The following is a 12,902-nucleotide window of genomic DNA, read 5'->3' on the forward strand; positions in this document are numbered from 1 at the left end:
GACCAAGTTAAAATCTTGACTGAATTAAATATCCCACTTCTGTATTTAGTAGATCTAGTAACTAAAAGAGAATGGAAAATTGAAATATATTGCATGAAGTTTTAAAAGCATGTAATTTTTAAAAGACTCATATGTCAACAGAAAATTAAGCAATTTAAACCACCATTAATGTCAAATCACTCACACATCTGATCTTGGTTTAGTATGAAGTATGTCTCCAATCTAAAAGAGCAATAAAAACATTTGCACTAGAAAACATATGGCTCCCAAATAAAAGCTTGCATCAGAATAATGTGAATGAGGTCGTATTACATATAGAGACAAAAATAAAAGCCAAGTTTTCCCAACAGATTCTGAAAATATTGTCAAGACTCAGTGACCTTTCATTTAGCCTTTGAATAGGAAGAGTCGTTCTTTAGCTAGACAGCTGGCTGGAAATAAATAAAAATGGGATTGCAAGGAAGACCAGAGATTAATCTTTCTCCCACATTGCTGAAGCTCTGAAATAGTAATATTGTACTAAATTTATACAGATAATGACTTGATTGACCTACCCACTTCAGTTCTCGCCCCATTGAGGTTTCATTTAAATGACTTTTAAATTTATTTATAATGAGGCTACTAGGGTATATGCAGTATTGTTAATATGTTTTTCTCTCCACCCTAAACACTGTGTCAACCTGAGGGTTCATGGTTTAGACCTATTCTACTGATGTAATCATGAGTGCCTCTAGTTCCATGTGAATATTCTCAATGTGTAAAAACAAAGAGTAAAGGGAGAGGATAAAGAACAGGCTTTCTTTTTCCTAGTTTCCTGAAACAGACAGGAAGCAACTTGAAAGTAACATAGAGACACCTCTAATCAAGTGTTAAATCAACGTCAGAGTAGAATAGCAGCAATGGTTGAAAAGAGCATAGGAATAAGAATCTTGTTGGCATGGGTTCAAAGCCCAGCTATATCACATAATATCTCTGAGCCTTGGTCTTCTTAGTTACATGACATACTTATATAAGGAGACTTAAACCGGACAGGAGTTATGAACAGATCAAATGAGAAATATGGTAAAGTGCCTAGCACAGTCTTTCATCCCAATTAAACAGTAGGTGTCGTGATTATCACAGATAGATATTAGGAAACTGACCATGGAACTGTAATTTGGAGACAATAACAAGTTATTTGATTTGAATTGGAAGAGAATTTCTCTCTAACTTATATAAAGGCAGCCACCTTCTCTATAATGAACATAATGGACCTTAGGAAATCATAGCCTATCGCCTGCCTGCTCGGCACAACATATGTAATATAGTTTAATGACTGTAACTTCAGGCATCAGCCTAAAACTGCTTCAAGGTAATATTGCTTTGCGCTGCAGTTTCAGTGAAGTGGACAGGCAGAATAGAGTTCAATTTTACAGTCTGACCCCTTGGTCATTACTTAAATCCAGAGTCATTTTTAATCTTTTCACTTTCCTCTTTGCAAGTTGTTTCTAAGATGGACAACGTGTCATACACAAACTAAATTTCAGATTTTAAAAAGACATTTAGCTCTATAACTCCAGATGATAAAAGTCCTATTTAATGGAGAATGTTCTTCTGCCTGCTTGATCAATGAATTAAATAGATTGATTAAATCAGGCTGTCAAGACCAAGGACTGTCACTGGTGTTAGTCAATGAAGTACCCATTTACCAACGACAGACTTGAAAAAGGCAGTCTTTGTCCTAAAATTCTATAATGAATATAAATAACCAAATAGCTCATAATGAGAAAATTTTACTGCCTGGCTATATTTCAAGGTAAACTAGATATTGTTTCTAGTTGGCTTGAGGATTTGTTTTTTTTGTTTGTTTGTTTTACTGAGATAAGAATGGCAGAAACTGAGTAGTGAGGAGAAATGTTCTAGTGCTGGTAGTCTCAGGTCCTCAACTGCCCAAGGGCAAGGGGTTGGACTGACAGATAAAGAGGCTTACAACAGCAAATCATGAGCACTAGGTTACTGCTCCAGACTGCATATGCTAAGTTTGGATTTAATTATCAGTGGCCCCTTAACAGCTTTGATGAACCTTGGCATTTATCTGCAGTGAATGGAAGCAGTAGACAGCATCTTCTAGGAGTACATATAGTCCTCTGATAGACCTTGATGTTGGGATAAATCTCCACAGGGATTAGTGTTATAGACTCTTGGCCCTTAAGCCTATCTTACTCCCTACCTTTTGCTCTCTTCCCATAGACTTTGGCTTTGGTGCATACAGTGTTGGTCTGGCAAAAATCTAACCTTGGCTCTGCTCTAGTATTTTGTAACTAGCTGTACCATAGTCTTTTGCTTTTGTATGACCTGGATTCCTAAGCTACTTTGAATGGGTTAGGCAGAAGGCAAATGCCAATTTTCATCAGATGTTGTATTCTAGCATTGTAACATTTCCACAAATACTTCACTCCAGTTATCTCTCTTAGAATAAAGTCTTATAAGGGTAAGGGTGACCCCACTGGCTTTTAAATAACCCAACTATGTGATTATTTTTTAAATTAAATTAATTTATTTATTTTGCCAGGCCTGAGCTTGAACTCAGGGCCTGGACGCTGTCCCTGAGCCTATGTTCAAGGCTGGCACTCTACCTCATGAGCCACAGTGCCATTCCCGGCTTTTTCTGTGTATGTGGTACTGAGGAATGGAACCCAGGGCTTCATGCATGGCTAGGAGAGCACTCTACCACTAAGCCAACTTCCCAACCCCCCTATTTATTTTTTGTGGGTCCTGGGGCTTGAACTAAGGGCCTAGACGCTGCTGTCCCTGAGCTCTTTTTTTGCTTAAGGCGAGCGCTCTACCACTTTGAGCCACAGCACCACTTCTGGTTTTCTGGTAGTTCACTGGAGATAAAGCGTCTCATGGGACCTCCCTGGCCAGGCTGGCTTTGAACTGTGATCCTCAGATCTCAGCCTCCTGAGTATAGCTAAGTGTGAGCCACTGGTGTCTTCCAGACCTGGGCCCAGGGTCAAAGCACACCACACACATACACACACACACATATGCACACACACACACGCACACACACACACACACACACACACACACACACACACACGGAGCCTAGCAGACATCTAGCCTCTAGCAGGAGCCATGCCAAGCATCGCTTCTGTGGCTATCTTGCCTTAAAGCATCCCAGACACCAGAACACACTTCACTGGCTTCTACCACACGTGTGGATTGACTTTTCTCTCTTTCCAGAGGTTAAAAAAAAGCGATCTGTTGTTGGTGGGAATGAAAACTTGTTCAACCACGTTGGAAAGCAGTATGGAGGTTCCTCAAAAGACTTCACATAGAGCTCCCCTATGATGCAGCAATCCCACTTTTGGGCATTTACTCAAATGTTTACAAACAAGACCACACTAAAGCTACCAGCACAACTATGTTTATTGCAGCCTTATTTACCATAGCTAAGATCTGGAACCAACCCAGATGCCCCTCAGTAGTTGAATGGATCAAGAAAATGTGGTATATATACACAATGGAATTCTATGCCTCCATCAGAAAGAATGACATTGCCCCATTTGTTAGGAAATGGAAAAACTTGGAAAAAATTATATTAAGTGAGTAAGCCAGGCCCAAAGAAACATAGGTCCCATGGTTTCCCTTATTTGCCATATCTAGTATATGTGTGAGTCAAGCGGAAAAGGTCAGATAATGTGATGTTAAGAGAATGAACCCTTAGATATGTATTTTAATGTTTTTTTCTTTCATGCATGTGTTTCTAACGCATTTATAAGATTATCTCTTTGTTGCTTTGTATGTCTCTCCCCCACAGTATAACCCCTGCTTTCACTATATTTGATGTCAGTATAGCTTGTGGAAGAGATGGGGAAAAACAAGTCGTTTAAGGATACAGGTGGACCTGTTGCAACAATGAGAAGTACAAGTTGTCATGTCCAAAACGAGCTTTACAATGTTGGTGCAGGGGAGGGGGGAAGGAGAAGGATTGGGATTGGGGGGGAGGGGGGAGGCTGGGAAGGGATGTGAAGGGTAAACAAAGGAGGAGGCTGCAATGCTTGGTAAGAAATGTACGCATTATACTGCCCATGTAATTGTAACCCCTCTGTACAGTATGTTCACAAATAAAATTAAATTAAATTAAAAAATTTAAAAAAAAGGCAATCCGAATGTACATATATGTACAGATGCAGGCCCGCCCAGAGCTGGGGCTGGCTCCGACCCTGGGGAGACCAGCAGGGGCCTGGCTCAGGGCAGGAAGAGTGGAGGTGGTGGACGACCAGTTCCAGCCTCACCCCTGCCCTCCTTTCTCCTCCCACGGGACTGGCCTGGTTGGAGAAATGGAGCCAGGGCCGGCCTCAGTCGGAGTCGCAGGCATCCTGTCCTGTGGGGGTATTCACGGCTGAGGCCAGGCTGTCCTCCTGGCCTTTGAGCTGCTCACGGATCAGCTCAGCAATGGCTCTCTGGGTCCTCTTTTCAAGTTTTTCTAGTTTCTTGGCCACATCTCTCTTAAGGTCCCAATCAGGCTTCCTCGGTGCAAGATTAGCCAGATCCATTTCTTCAATGATAGTCTCCAGCTGCTCCTTCACTTTTTCCTCCACTGCCATGGGTTTGGCCTGGGGCACTTTTCTCCTTTTCAGATCCTCATCCTCAGGGAAGTAACTGTGCAGCCTCAGTTCCCTGTGCTCCTCACCTTCCTCCTCCTCTTCTCTGAGCTGCTTGGTCTTTGGTTCCCCATCCTTGTCCTTATGCCCCGTTTTCTCCCGTAGAGCTTTCAGCCGTTCTTTTCTCCATCGCGCTTCTTCCTCGAGACGGCCCACACCCGCCAGAGCAGCAGCCATCTTTCCTGCTCTACTTTCTGCCCCCCCCACTCTCTTACCTTTCCCCCAACCTATGTGATTATTAACAAGCATTTATTGAGTGTCCAATATGCGTCAGACACATATGAATAGCATGGATATAAAATAAAATCAGTGCTCAAAAAGAGCTCCCTAGAGTGTAGGATAAACAGAGATACATAGAACAGAATTGCTCAGACAGGATTTTAAGAAGAAAAATTTGACTTGTGTATGTAAAACCTACGTTTTACATAAGCAAGTCAAGGAGTTTGTTGAAAAATCAAAGTACAATTTGAAAATAGTTTGAGGGTGAAATGTTGTGTGAAAAAGAGAACAAAAGATATTTCTGGAAAGGTTGACTAGAATGTGGAGGCCATTTTGTACCATATTAAACACTTAACTTTGCTTTGGAGCATATTGATGAGCAGGAATTTGTGAACATCTTGACTAGAATAAGTTACTAGTTTCTGTTATGCGTTGATTTAGGACTATCTCATTCATATGTGCAGATCCACATACCCAGTTCTTCAGAATATGACTGTCTTTGGAGATAGGATCTACATAGAGCTCCCCTATGACCCAGAAATCCCACTTTTGGGTATTTACCCAAATGATCACAAACAAGACCACACTAAAGCTACCAGCACAACTATGTTTATTGCAGCATTATTTACCATAGCTAAAATATGGAACCAACCCAGATGCCCCTCAGTAGATGAATGGATCAAGAAAATGTGGTATATACATACAATGGAATTCTATGCCTCCATCAGAAAGAATGACATCACCCCATTTGTTAGGAAATGGAAAGACTTGGAGATAGTATCTTTAAAGAGAGAGTTAAAGTAAAACAAGGCCATTAGAGTGGGTCCTAGCCCAGTCTTCTTAGTGTGTTAATATGAAGAAATTAAGATCCACAAAGTCATAGAAGGAAGACTAGGTGAAGACATAGGGAGATTGTCATTTTTAAGGCAATGAAACAAGGCCATAGAACAAACCAATACCACCAACACCTTGATACCAGACTTCGCTACACAGCTGCAAGAAAATAATTTTCTGTTGCATAAGCTGCCCAGTATATGGCACTTAATGAATGAGTGCAATGACTAACAATATAGTTCTAAACTTTATATCTTATTTTTATCTCATATGTTTATTTATATAATAATAGGATTCTTATTCATTTATAGTATTATATACCTTGTTGAGTATAAGAGAAATTAGTGAATGACACTGTTCATATTTTGAGAAAAGCGGAATTAAATTCCAGTGTTTGTTAGGAAATTATTCCAAGAGCATGGTAGAGGGAAGGTGAGAGGATACTCCTACTAGAAATAGAAAAACTTTTAGGGAAAGTGTTGAGAATCTTCACAGGGCCTAGTGATTACCATAACACTCCTCTTTCTTGAATTCTAAACCAGTTGAGAAAAAGAAATGAAAATAATACCCTCAGTGCTATGAAGACTCGATAGATGATATAGCTGAAAATGAGGAACAAACATATGTGTTCATTCTCTGTACGCCAAACTATAGATTACAACAACCCATGTCAAGGGAAATTTGATTCTGTAAAAAGAGGAAACTTGCTCAGTTTGGTGCTGACTACTGCTCTGACTTAGATTCCTTGCTATCAGAGACCACATGCCCTCTTCTAGTCAGTTAAAATGTGTTCATCATTTAACTAGTCACAAGTGGATGTAATACCTTTTTCTTTGGTGAAAGCTTAGAAAGAGAGATTATTACTCAGATGTACTACAGTATCACTTTTTAGTGCATTTTAATTATACAAAGGATTTCAGCATGGTATTTCTATAAGGCCTGTATTTATTGTACTTTGATCAGATTAAACTGCTTTATCACTATTTTTAATCTCTCTGTCACCTCTCACATGTTTCTACTATGTTATGTGTGTTGCTATACATATATATGCACATCTATGTCTATATTACTTATTTGAGACAAAACCTGATACTCATCCCTCTAAGTCTGGTTTATTTCATTAAAATAATCTCATGTTCCATCCATTTTTCTATAATTGACATAATTTCATTCTTTTTATCACATATATATTTTTATTGTAAAAATATTGTCCAAAGGGGTTACAGTTACATGACTAAGGTAATGAGTACATTTTTTATCGAGCATTATTACCTCCTCCTTTGTTTTCCCCTTACCATCACTTTCCTCCCTACCTCTCTAAATCCTCTCCCCTACCCTGACATCATAAAGTTCATTTTCAACATAGTGTCCTGTACAGCTTGTCATCACAATTGGTCAACCTGCATCCCCATTAAAGCATTACGCTATATCCCTTCCCTTCCCCAAATTACAAAAATGTATATACAGGATGCAGAACACTGGCATCAAGTCCAGTGAAAACAGGGGTTATACCATGGGGGAAGAACATACAAAAGAAACAAAAGAATCACATAGTGCATTATAAGTACATTAAAAACAATAGCAAGAAAGAAAAGACCACTTGTGTCCCTATCCTGGGGTACATTTTGCGTAACATCATCTCATGTGGTCATATGTACATAGCCTTTGACCTTCTCTGCTTGACCTAGACATGTACTAGTCATTGCAAACAAGGGAAACCATGGGACCTATGTTTCTTTGGGCCTGGCTTACTTCACTTAACATAATTTTTTCCAAGTCTTTCCATTTCCTAACAAATAGGGCAAAGCCATTCTGTCTGATGGAGGCATAGAATTCCATTATATATATATATATATATATGTATATGTATATATGTATGTATGTATGTATATATGTATATATACATATATACATATATATACATACATACATACCACATTTCTTGATCCATTCATCTACTGAGGGGCATTTGGGTTGGTTCCATATCTTAGCTATGGTAAATAATGCTGTGATAAACATGGTTGTGCTGGTAGCTTTGGTATGACCTTGTTTGTGATCATTTGGGTAAATGCCCAAAAGTGGGATTGCTGGGTCATAAGGGAGCTCTATGTGGAGTCTTTTGAGGAACCTCCATACTGTTTTCCAAAGTGGTTGAACAAGTTTGCACTCCCACCAACAATGCAGTAGAGTTACCTTTTGGCACATCCCCTCCAGCATCTGTTGTTACTAGATATCTTGATTCTAGCCATTCTAACTGGGGTGAGGTGGAATCTCAAAGTTGTCTTGATTTGCATTTCTTTTATGGCTAGAGAGGTTACTCAACCTCTTCATGTGTCTATTGGCCATTCTTATTTCCTCTTCAGAGAAGTTTCTCTTTAAGTCTTTAGCCCACTTATTAATTGGGCAGTTGTTACTTTGAGGATTTGTTGTTGAAGGATTTAGCTATTTTTGTTGTTGGAGGATTGAGTTCCAAGTATATTTTAGGTATGAGACCCTTGTCCGTTGTATGGCTAGTGAAGATCTTCTCCCAGTCCATGGGCTTTCTATTGATCTTGCTAGCTATGTCCTTTGCCTTGCAGAAGCTTTGCAGTCTCATGCAATCCCATTTGTGCAACCTTTCTTTGATTTGTTGTGATTCTGGGTCTCTATTAAGAAAATTTTGGCCTGTACAAAGGAGCTCTCGAGTTTCTCCTGTTCCTTCCTGTAATGTTTTCAGGGAGTATGCTTTTATTTTGAGGTCTTTGATCCATTTGGAATTGATTCTGGTGCAGGGTGATATATGAGGATCTAGCTTTAATTTTCTATAAGTGTTTAACCAATTTTGCCAGCACCATTTACTGAAAAGGGTGTTTTTTCTTCCATTCTATTTTTTTAGCTCCCTTGTCAAAGATTAGGTGGCTTTAGGTCTGTGGGTTCATTTCTGGGTCTTCAGTCCTATTCAATTTGTCGTCAGGTCTATTCTTGTGCAAGTACCAAGCTGTTTTGATTACTAAGGCTTTCTAGTATTGTTTGAAATTTGGAATTGATATTCCTCCAGTGCTGTTCTTTCTACTAAGGATTATTTTTGCTATTAAGGGTCTTTTATTGTTCCATATGAATTTTTGTATTGCGTCTTCTATTTCATTGAAGAATGAGGTTGGGGTATTGATGGGTATCATGTTGAATTATTAGAAAGCCTTTGGCAGTATTGCCATTTAATCCTCCCAGTCCAGGATCATAGGAGGTTTTTCCACTTGTCTAGTTCTGCTTTGATTTCCTTTTTCAGGTTTTTAAAGTTTTCATCATACAAGTCCTTCACCTCTTTTGTTAACTCCTAAGTATTTTAATTTCTCTGGGGCTATTACATAATTTCATTCTTGTTCACGTCTAAATAATACTCCTTTATGTATCTGGACCACATTTACTACATTTTTTTGTTGTCTGTTCGTGAACACTTAGGCTGATTCCATAGCTTCACTGTTTCGAATAGTGCTGCAGTAAGTATGGCTGTGTAGATGTCTCTATTGTATCCTGACTTATATTCCTTCAGATATATGCCTGAGTGCTAGTGCTGCTACATAAATTAGGATTTCTCAAATGGGATACTAAACCAAGAACTTGAACTCAGTTTTCTTTCTACTTTTCCAGTAATAGATTAAAGAAAAATACTGGTAATGTTAAGAATCAGCAAATTTATCTTGGGCCACGGTGGCCTGGGAAATGATTTCATTGTTCCAGTTTAGGTGCATTCAAAATCTCATGAACATTTGTTAATTACCAAAGTATCCCTCTAGGCTGTAAAAAAAGCTGTCTTTTACAGCCTAGCTCACACACTCAGTAACTGCTTTCCAAAATTAAGATATAATTACTTTATGAAAATTATGTTAGTTTAATAGTATTTCGTGGGAAATTTTGGCTTCTTTAAACATTTAACTGCTCAGTCAAGGAAAAACACAGTTTGTATTTTGAGTAGAATATCAGTGACAAATTCTAACTTTGGAACTTGAAATGATATTTTCTTATTCCGGGTAATAGGGAATATTTATATAAAGCTGTCCATCCTAAAAAGTTCTATAACTTCACGTAAGTTGTAAACCCCTAAGGTCTTCTACAGTTGGGAGAAGCTTCATGTGGAGATGTCATTATGAAGTCCTGTCCTAATATAGAGGGGGTGTTAGCCAAGCAATCAATTACTTTCCTTGAATTCTGAATGTTGCCCCATTAACTGGCATTCACTTAGCCTGTAGGCTGTGTTATAAAGAACCTTAGGATTTCTACAGTGTGCTTTTCTTTTCCTTTCAATTTTATAGATTGATCAATTAACTTCAGAGGCCATGCAGAAAGAAAGAGAACCCCTCAGGCTAAAGATAGTCCTCTTTCAGAAACAATTACTAGGTGTCATATTCTTTGCTCTTGAGCTCTGCAACTTCAAGGGGACTCACCATGTTTCTGAAATGTACACTAAGACAACATTTGAGGAGAGAACTGCTTTCACTTCAGGAAAATGTAGAGCCAAGGCCATTCAAGTTGCATATTTGAGCACTTATTCAGAATACTTCTGGAATATTTGTTCTGTTGGATTCAGCATATGTACTTAGTGGCAAGTTATCTTTCTTCAGTTATCACTCAATGTATTATTTATAATGCTATTTTTCACACACAGTTGAATGAATTAAGTAATGAAGGCAAAAGTATTCAAATTCTAGTTATGTGATTCAGACCATAAGTAAAACAGTGAAATCCATGGGAATAGTGTTTTGCAACTTTTGAGTTACAACTCATTAGTGATTTTTAGAACTGATCTAGTAGGTTTCCACTAGCATTTTAAAGCAATAATGGAAGGAAACGGAAAACATTGACTACATTGTATATAAGAAGGAATATTTGCTTCATTAAAACTTTGTTCTAGTTATATGTGTGTGTATGCATATACTGGATCGTAACTAAAATATATTTCTTAATATGAGCTATAGTCAAAATAATTGGAGATGGGAAAACTATGGCTCATGAGTCAAAGTTGGCATACCACTTATTGAAACATAGATTTTTGCTCATGCATTCATATCCTACCTCGGGCTTCTTTTGCAATAAGATGCCTGAGGTGAGTAGAGGCCACAGAGACTTTCTAGCCTATTTAGTCTTTTGGCTCTCATAAAGGAAAGTTTGTAGATCTCTGTATTAGAAGTTATTGGAGACCTTTAGTAAGCATAGTGAACCTGATTTTGGAGGTTTAGAACAAAAGGCATTACTGTTATCAATTTTATATACTTAGGAGTTGATCTTCTATGGTTAGGTTCAAAGAAAACTTTACTGTGATTTGAACACTTACACAGTATGTTTGAATTGGCTAATGTTAGATAATTTCAAATTTGGAACCCATATGCATATGTCTTTACTGAACATGGGCATGTTCTTGAATAGACAGTTGCTGGTACCTGGTCTAAAACATAGCAGAAATTCCTCAGGATTTGTAAGCTATGAAATCATTACCCAAGAAGATTCTAACAGTCAGTATGTTCAATGTAAAACCTTTATATCTACTTTAAAAACTGTTAAGCTATAGAATCCAAAGCCTAAATAAATGCCATTAGAGTTATTGTTAAATATGTTAGTCACAGAGCATGTACGTAACATGCATGAGGACCTGATTTCAATACCCAGCACCAGTAAAAAAAAAAAAAAAAACTCTGAAAATTCATTTAGAGACTAAGAAGTAAAAATTGTACCACAGAGAGATAGATACAATGGTATCTTTGTGAAAGGACTAAAGCAGTACAAACAACACTTGAATGAATCTCCTCTATCGCAGATCCTGACTACTAAACTTACTCACACACAAGAATGGTTATTTCTAATAATCGTTTATTTAGCTGTGGGAAACCTTTATTTTCCAAGGTATATTTGAAGATTTATTTATCATTGGTGGGCTGTGGGAAGTTGTCAATACAGGTAGATAGGCTGTTGGCAGCCAATAAAAGGATCTGTCTCTCCCATCAGGTACCAAATAATTTCACAGGCCTTATGCCTGAAAGATGGAGAACAAAAAGATTCCTTTGTATACTGTGCTTACTGAGGCTTATATACAAGAATCTTATGAACATTGGGAACTATAGGCATGTATGTGGGCAGAACATGGTATATGTGTGATGATAGGGAGAGTATGAAATTGGAGAGACGATGTCCACATAGCATATGGGAAAAGGCTGTGAACCAAGCTAAGGAGAGCCTGGCCTTTGCATTGCAAGAAATGAGAAAGCATGGGAAGCTTTTAACTGCAGGAGGCAGATAATCAGATATGTGTTTCAGATTCATTCTTTGCATGTTGATCAATGTACTTAAGAGAGTAGAGCATGGAAAAAAAAGAACCAGTCAGAACCTATTTTAGTAATTCAGTTTTAAAATAGTGAAGTTCTACAATTGACCTGTGGACTGACTTGTGGGAATAGATGTGAAATAGATTTAGTAAGTAGAACCCAGCAGATTTTTAGAAAAGTATGGTAAGGGGTTAAAATTGGAGTTAGGAGAGATTGCTGTGAAGGGCCTTTATACCACATTAAGGAATTTAGTCTTTACCATGAAAGGCATTAGGGGACCACTGATGAAACACTATTTTTCTACAGTGTAAAAAAGGGATTAATATACAAGGCCAGAGATAGAGAGCTCCTTTAGGAAGCTACTTCCAGAAGACCTGGTTAGACAGTGGTTGAATATATTAATCACACTAAGTTCCTTCAATGTTCTCTGGGACACAAGTGGAACAATCCAATTGTAAGAGTATGAAATTGTATTACACAATTAGAAAGATTTCTGGTTATATTAATGATGTGGTATTGGGCTGTTATTTGATGCAAAACTCTGAAATTCTACATGGAGATGTATATTTTGAGAAATACTAACGCTTCTTTGGGGAGAGGTTATCCTTTTAGGCCATTCCCCCTTAAATGGGTACTCAATTACCTATGCATGCTGTAAAGAGAACTAGAAAAAATAGAGGATCCATTCCATTCTTTTCATTTGTGTTTGAAATCTGCTACCAAGGATATTTGCAACAAGAGGAACTGACTGTAGAAAAGAGCTTGATAACTTGTCCCTAATGGGGCACCTGACATTGTGACATTATTTCACATATATAATTGTAATTTATTTGATCCCTAAAGAAGCATAAGTGCTGCTTCTGTGCCAGTAGAAATTTGCATAAACCCAAGCTCTCCTGTGAAGCTG

The 12,902-nt window shown here is 38.1% G+C and overlaps 1 protein-coding gene and 1 pseudogene across 1 annotated transcript in view; one reads left to right on the plus strand and one right to left on the minus strand.

Moving 5' to 3' along the window:
- The window catches only part of Il1rapl2 (interleukin 1 receptor accessory protein-like 2), a 1,034,228-nt gene that overhangs the window by 219,195 nt on the left and 802,131 nt on the right, over positions 1-12,902 (plus strand). The gene's annotated exons all lie outside the window — the stretch shown is intronic.
- Positions 4,159-4,826, minus strand: LOC105992810 (annotated as a pseudogene).

The sequence above is a fragment of the Dipodomys ordii genome, unplaced genomic scaffold (genome assembly GCF_000151885.1).
Source record: "Dipodomys ordii isolate 6190 unplaced genomic scaffold, Dord_2.0 Scaffold88, whole genome shotgun sequence".
Taxonomy (NCBI): domain Eukaryota; kingdom Metazoa; phylum Chordata; class Mammalia; order Rodentia; family Heteromyidae; genus Dipodomys; species Dipodomys ordii.